Below are 6085 nucleotides of genomic sequence, written 5' to 3' on the forward strand. Positions count from 1 at the left end.
TCAATCTCACACAAATTATCAATGAACCTACCAGGTACCACCCCAATTCCGTAAACTCGGGTACCCTCATAGATATCATCCTAACAAACTTGCCCTCCAAATACACCTCTGCTGTTTTCAACCAAGATCTCAGCGATCACTGCCTCATTGCCTGTATCCGTAATGGGTCAGCGGTCAAACGACCTCCACTCATCACTGTCAAACGCTCCCTGAAACACTTCAGCGAGCAGGCCTTTCTAATCGACCTGGCCGGGGTATCCTGGAAGGATATCGATCTCATCCCGTCAGTAGAGGATGACTGGTCATTTTTTAAAAATGCCTTCCTCACCATCTTGAATAAGCATGCCCCATTCAAGAAATTTAGAACCAGGAACAGATATAGCCCTTGGTTCTCTCCTGACCTGACTGCCCTTAACCAACAGAAAAACATCCTATGGCGTTCTGCATTAGCATCGAACAGCCCCCGTGATATGCAACTTTTCAGGGAAGCCAGAAACCAATATACACAGGCAGTTAGAACAGCCAAGGCTAGCTTTTTCAAGCAGAAATTTGCTTCCTGCAACACAAATTCAAAAAAGTTCTGGGACACCGTAAAGTCCATGGAGAATAAGAACACCTCCTCCCAGCTTCCAACCGCTCTGAAGATAGGAAACACTGTCACCACCGACAAATCCACTATAATTGAGAATTTCAATAAGCATTTTTCCACGGCTGGCCATGCTTTCCATCTGGCTGCCCCTACCCCGGACAACAGCACTGCCCTCCCCTCTGCTACTCGCCCAAGCTTCCCCCATTTCTCTTTCTCCCAAATACAGTCAGCTGATGTCCTAAATGAGCTGCAAAATCTGGACCCTTACAAATCAGCCGGGCTAGATAATCTGGACCCTTTCTTTCTAAAACTATCTGCTGAAATTGTTGCCACCCCTATTACTAGCCTCTTCAACCTCTCTTTCGTGTCGTCCGAGATCCCCAAAGATTGGAAAGCAGCTGCGGTTATCCCCCTCTTCAAAGGGGGGGACACCCTTGACCCTAACTGCTACAGACCTATATCTATCCTACCCTGCCTTTCTAAGGTCTTCGAAAGCCAAGTCAACAAACAGATTACCGACCATTTCGAATCCCACCACACCTTCTCCGCTATGCAATCTGGTTTCAGAGCTGGTCATGGGTGCACCTCAGCCACGCTCAAGGTCATAAACGACATCGTAACCGCCATCGATAGGAAACAATACTGTGCAGCCGTATTCATTGACCTGGCCAAGGCTTTTGACTCTGTCAATCACCACATCCTCATTGGCAGACTCGACAGCCTTGGTTTCTCTAATGATTGCCTCGCCTGGTTCACCAACTACTTCTCTGATCGAGTTCAGTGTGTCAAATCGGAGGGTCTGTTGTCCGGGCCTCTGGCAGTCTCTATGGGGGTGCCACAGGGTTCAATTCTTGGACCGACTCTCTTCTCTGTATACATCAATGATGTCGCTCTTGCTGCTGGTGATTCTCTGATCCACCTCTACGCAGACGACACTATTCTGTATACTTCTGGCCCTTCTTTTGACACTGTGTTAACAACTCTCCAGGCGAGCTTCAATGCCATACAACTCTCCTTCCGTGGCCTCCAACTGCTCTTAAATACAAGTAAAACCAAATGCATGCTCTTCAACCGATCGCTGCCTGCCCCTGCCCGCCTGTCCAACATCACTACTTTGGACGGTTCTGACTTAGAATATGTGGACAACTACAAATACCTAGGTGTCTGGTTAGACTGTAAACTCTCCTTCCAGACTCACATCAAACATCTCCAATCCAAAGTCAAATCTAGAATTGGCTTCCTATTCCGCAACAAAGCATCCTTTACTCATGCTGCCAAACATACCCTTGTAAAACTGACCATCCTACCAATCCTCGACTTCGGTGATGTCATTTACAAAATAGCCTCCAAAACCCTACTCAATAAATTGGATGCAGTCTATCACAGTGCCATCCGTTTTGTCACCAAAGCCCCATATACTACCCACCACTGCGACCTGTACACTCTCGTTGGCTGGCCCTCGCTTCATACTCGTCGCCAAACCCACTGGTTCCAGGTCATCTACAAGACCCTGCTAGGTAAAGTCCCCCCTTATCTCTGCTCGCTGGTCACCATAGCAGCACCTATCTGTAGCACGCGCTCCAGCAGGTATATCTCTCTAGTCACCCCCAAAACCAATTCTTCCTTTGGACGCCTCTCCTTCCAGTTCTCTGCTGCCAATGACTGGAACGAACTACAAAAATCTCTGAAATTGGAAACACCTATCTCCCTCACTAGCTTTAAGCACCAGCTGTCAGAGCAGCTCATAGATTACTGCACCTGTACATAACCCATCTACAATTTAGCCCAAACAACTACCTCTTTACCTACTGTATTTATTTTATTAATTTATTTTGCTCCTTTGCACCCCATTATTTTCTGTCTCTACTTTGCACTTTCTTCCGCTGCAAACCAACCATTCCAGGGTTTTTTTTTAGTTTTATTTTACTTGCTGTGTTGTATTCACTTCACCTCCATGGCCTTTTATATTTTTATTTATTTATTTTATTTATTTATACATATATTTGTTTGCCTTCACCTCCCTTATCTCACCTCACTTGCTCACATTGTATATAGACTTATTTTTTTTTTCACTGTATTATTGACTATATGTTTGTTTTACTCCATGTGTAACTATGTGTTGTTGTATGTGTCGAACTGCTTTGCTTTATCTTGGCCAGGTCGCAATTGTAAATGAGAACGTGTTCTCAATTTGCCTACCTGGTTAAATAAAGGTTAAATAAAAATAAAATAAATAAAATAAATCCCATGACCTGGTTGGTGCTACCACCTAGGGATGGAATGTGGAAGTGTATCCTAGTACTCTATTGCCTAACCGTGTACACTGCTAACACTAAACTACCGCCCCCCCCCCCCCCCCCCAACCACCCAATAAAAAACACTAAGGCGAATGAGACGGAAGCTTAAATGTGTCCCATTCCTGCAGCATTTGATTTAATGGGGGAGTTATTTTTTATTTTTATTTTTTATTTCACCTTTATTTAACCAGGTAGGCTAGTTGAGAACAAGTTCTCATTTGCAACTGCGACCTGGCCAAGATAAAGCATAGCAGTGTGAACAGACAACACAGAGTTACACATGGAGTAAACAATAAACAAGTCAATAACATGGTAGAAAAAAAAGAGAATCTATATACAATGTGTGCAAAAGGCATGAGGTAGGCAATAAATCGAATAATTACAATTTAGCAGATTAACACTGGAGTGATAAATCATCAGATGATCATGTGCAAGAAGAGATACTGGTGTGCAAAAGAGCAGAAAAGTAAATAAATAAAAGCAGTATGGGGGGTGAGGTAGGTCAATTGGGTGGGTAGTTTACAGATGGACTATGTACAGCTGCAGCGATCGGTTAGCTGCTCGGATAGCAGATTTTTAAAGTTGTTGAGGGAGATAAAAGTCTCCAACTTCAGAGATTTTTGCAATTCGTTCCAGTCGCAGGCAGCAGAGAACTGGAAGGAAAGGCGTCCAAATGAGGTTTTGGCTTTAGGGATGATCAGTGAGATACACCTGCTGGAGCGCGTGTTGCGGGTGGGTGTAGCCATCGTGACCAGTGAACTGAGATAAGGCGGCACTTTACCTAGCATAGCCTTGTAGATGACCTGGAGCCAGTGGGTCTGACGACGAACATGTAGCGAGGGCCAGCCGACTAGGGCATACAGGTCGCAGTGGTGGGTCGTATAAGGTGCTTTAGTAACAAAACGAATGGCACTGTGATAAACTGCATCCAGTTTGCTGAGTAGAGTATTGGAAGCTATTTTGTAGATGACATCGCCGAAGTCGAGGATCGGTAGGATAGTCAGTTTTACTAGGGTAAGTTTGGCGGCGTGAGTGAAGGAGGCTTTGTTGCGGAATAGAAAGCCGATTCTTGCTTTGATTTTGGATTGGAGATGTTTGATATGAGTCTGGAAGGAGAGTTTGCAGTCTAGCCAGACACCTAGGTACTTATAGATGTCCACATATTCTAGGTCGGAACCGTCCAGGGTGGTGATGCTAGTCGGGCGTGCGGGTGCAGGCAGCGAACGGTTGAAAAGCATGCATTTGGTTTTACTAGCGTTTAAGAGCAGTTGGAGGCCACGGAAGGAGTGTTGTATGGCATTGAAGCTCGTTTGGAGGTTAGATAGCACAGTGTCCAAGGAAGGGCCGGAAGTATATAGAATGGTGTCGTCTGCGTAGAGGTGGATCAGGGAATCGCCCGCAGCAAGAGCAACATCATTGATGTATACAGAGAAAAGAGTCGGCCCGAGAATTGAACCCTGTGGAACCCCCATAGAGACTGCCAGAGGACCGGACAACATGCCCTCCGATTTGACACACTGAACTCTGTCTGCAAAGTAGTTGGTGAACCAGGCAAGGCAGTCATTAGAAAAACCGAGGCTACTGAGTCTGCCGATAAGAATATGGTGATTGACAGAGTCGAAAGCCTTGGCCAGGTCGATGAAGACGGCTGCACAGTAATGTCTTTTATCGATGGCGGTTATGATATCGTTTAGTACCTTGAGCGTGGCTGAGGTGCACCCATGACCGGCTCGGAAACCGGATTGCACAGCGGAGAAGGTACGGTGGGATTCGAGATGGTCAGTGATCTGTTTGTTGACTTGGCTTTCGAAGACCTTAGATAGGCAGGGCAGGATGGATATAGGTCTGTAACAGTTTGGGTCCAGGGTGTCTCCCCCTTTGAAGAGGGGGATGACCGCGGCAGCTTTCCAATCCTTGGGGATCTCAGATGATACGAAGGAGAGGTTGAACAGGCTGGTGATAGGGGGTGCGACAATGGCGGCGGACAGTTTCAGAAATAGGGGGTCCAGATTGTCAAGCCCAGCTGATTTGTATGGGTCCAGGTTTTCCAGCTCTTTCAGAACATCTGCTATCTGGATTTGGGTAAAGGAGAAGCTGGGGAGGCTTGGGCGAGTAGCAGCGGGGGGGGCGGGGCTGTTGGCCAAGGTTGGAGTCGCCAGGAGGAAGGCATGGCCAGCCATTGAGAAATGCTTGTTGAAGTCTTCGATTATCACGGATTTATCGGTGGTGACCGTGTTACCTAGCCTCAGTGCAGTGGGCAGCTGGGAGGAGGTGCTCTTGTTCTCCATGGACTTTACAGTATCCCAGAACTTTTTGGAGTTAGAGCTACAGGATGCAAATTTCTGCTTGAAAAAGCTGGCCTTTGCTTTCCTGACTGACTGCGTGTATTGGTTCCTGACTTCCCTGAACAGTTGCATATCGCGGGGGCTCTTCGATGCTATTGCAGTTCGCCACAGGATGTTTTTGTGCTGGTCGAGGGCAGTCAGGTCTGGAGTGAACCAAGGGCTATATCTGTTCTTGGTTCTGCATTTTTTGAACGGAGCATGCTTGTCTAATATGGTGAGGAAGTAACATTTAAAGAATGACCAGGCATCCTCAACTGACGGGATGAGGTCAATATCCTTCCAGGGTACCCGGGCCAGGTCGATTAGAAAGGCCTGCTCGCAGAAGTGTTTTAGGGAGCGTTTGACAGTGATGAGGGGTGGTCGTTTGACCGCGGACCCGTGGCGGATACAGGCAATGAGGCAGTGATCGCTGAGATCTTGATTGAAGACAGCAGAGGTGTATTTGGAGGGCAGGTTGGTCAGGATAATGTCTATTAGGGTGCCCATGTTTACTGATTTAGGGTTGTACCTGGTGGGTTCCTTGATGATTTGTGTGAGATTGAGGGCATCAAGCTTGGATTGTAGGACTGCCGGGGTGTTAAGCATATCCCAGTTTAGGTCACCTAACAGAACAAACTCTGAAGCTAGATGGGGAGCGATCAATTCACAGATGGTGTCCAGGGCACAGCTGGGAGCTGAGGGGGGTCGGTAGCAGGCGGCAACAGTGAGAGACTTATTTCTGGAGAGATTAATTTTTAAAATTAGAAGTTCGAACTGTTTGGGCATAGACCTGGAAAGTATGACAGAACTTTGCAGGCTATCTCTGCAGTAGATTGCAACTCCTCCCCCTTTGGCAGTTCTATCTTGACGGAAAG

This window comes from Salvelinus alpinus, chromosome 27 (assembly GCF_045679555.1).
Source record: "Salvelinus alpinus chromosome 27, SLU_Salpinus.1, whole genome shotgun sequence".
Lineage (NCBI taxonomy): Eukaryota > Metazoa > Chordata > Actinopteri > Salmoniformes > Salmonidae > Salvelinus > Salvelinus alpinus.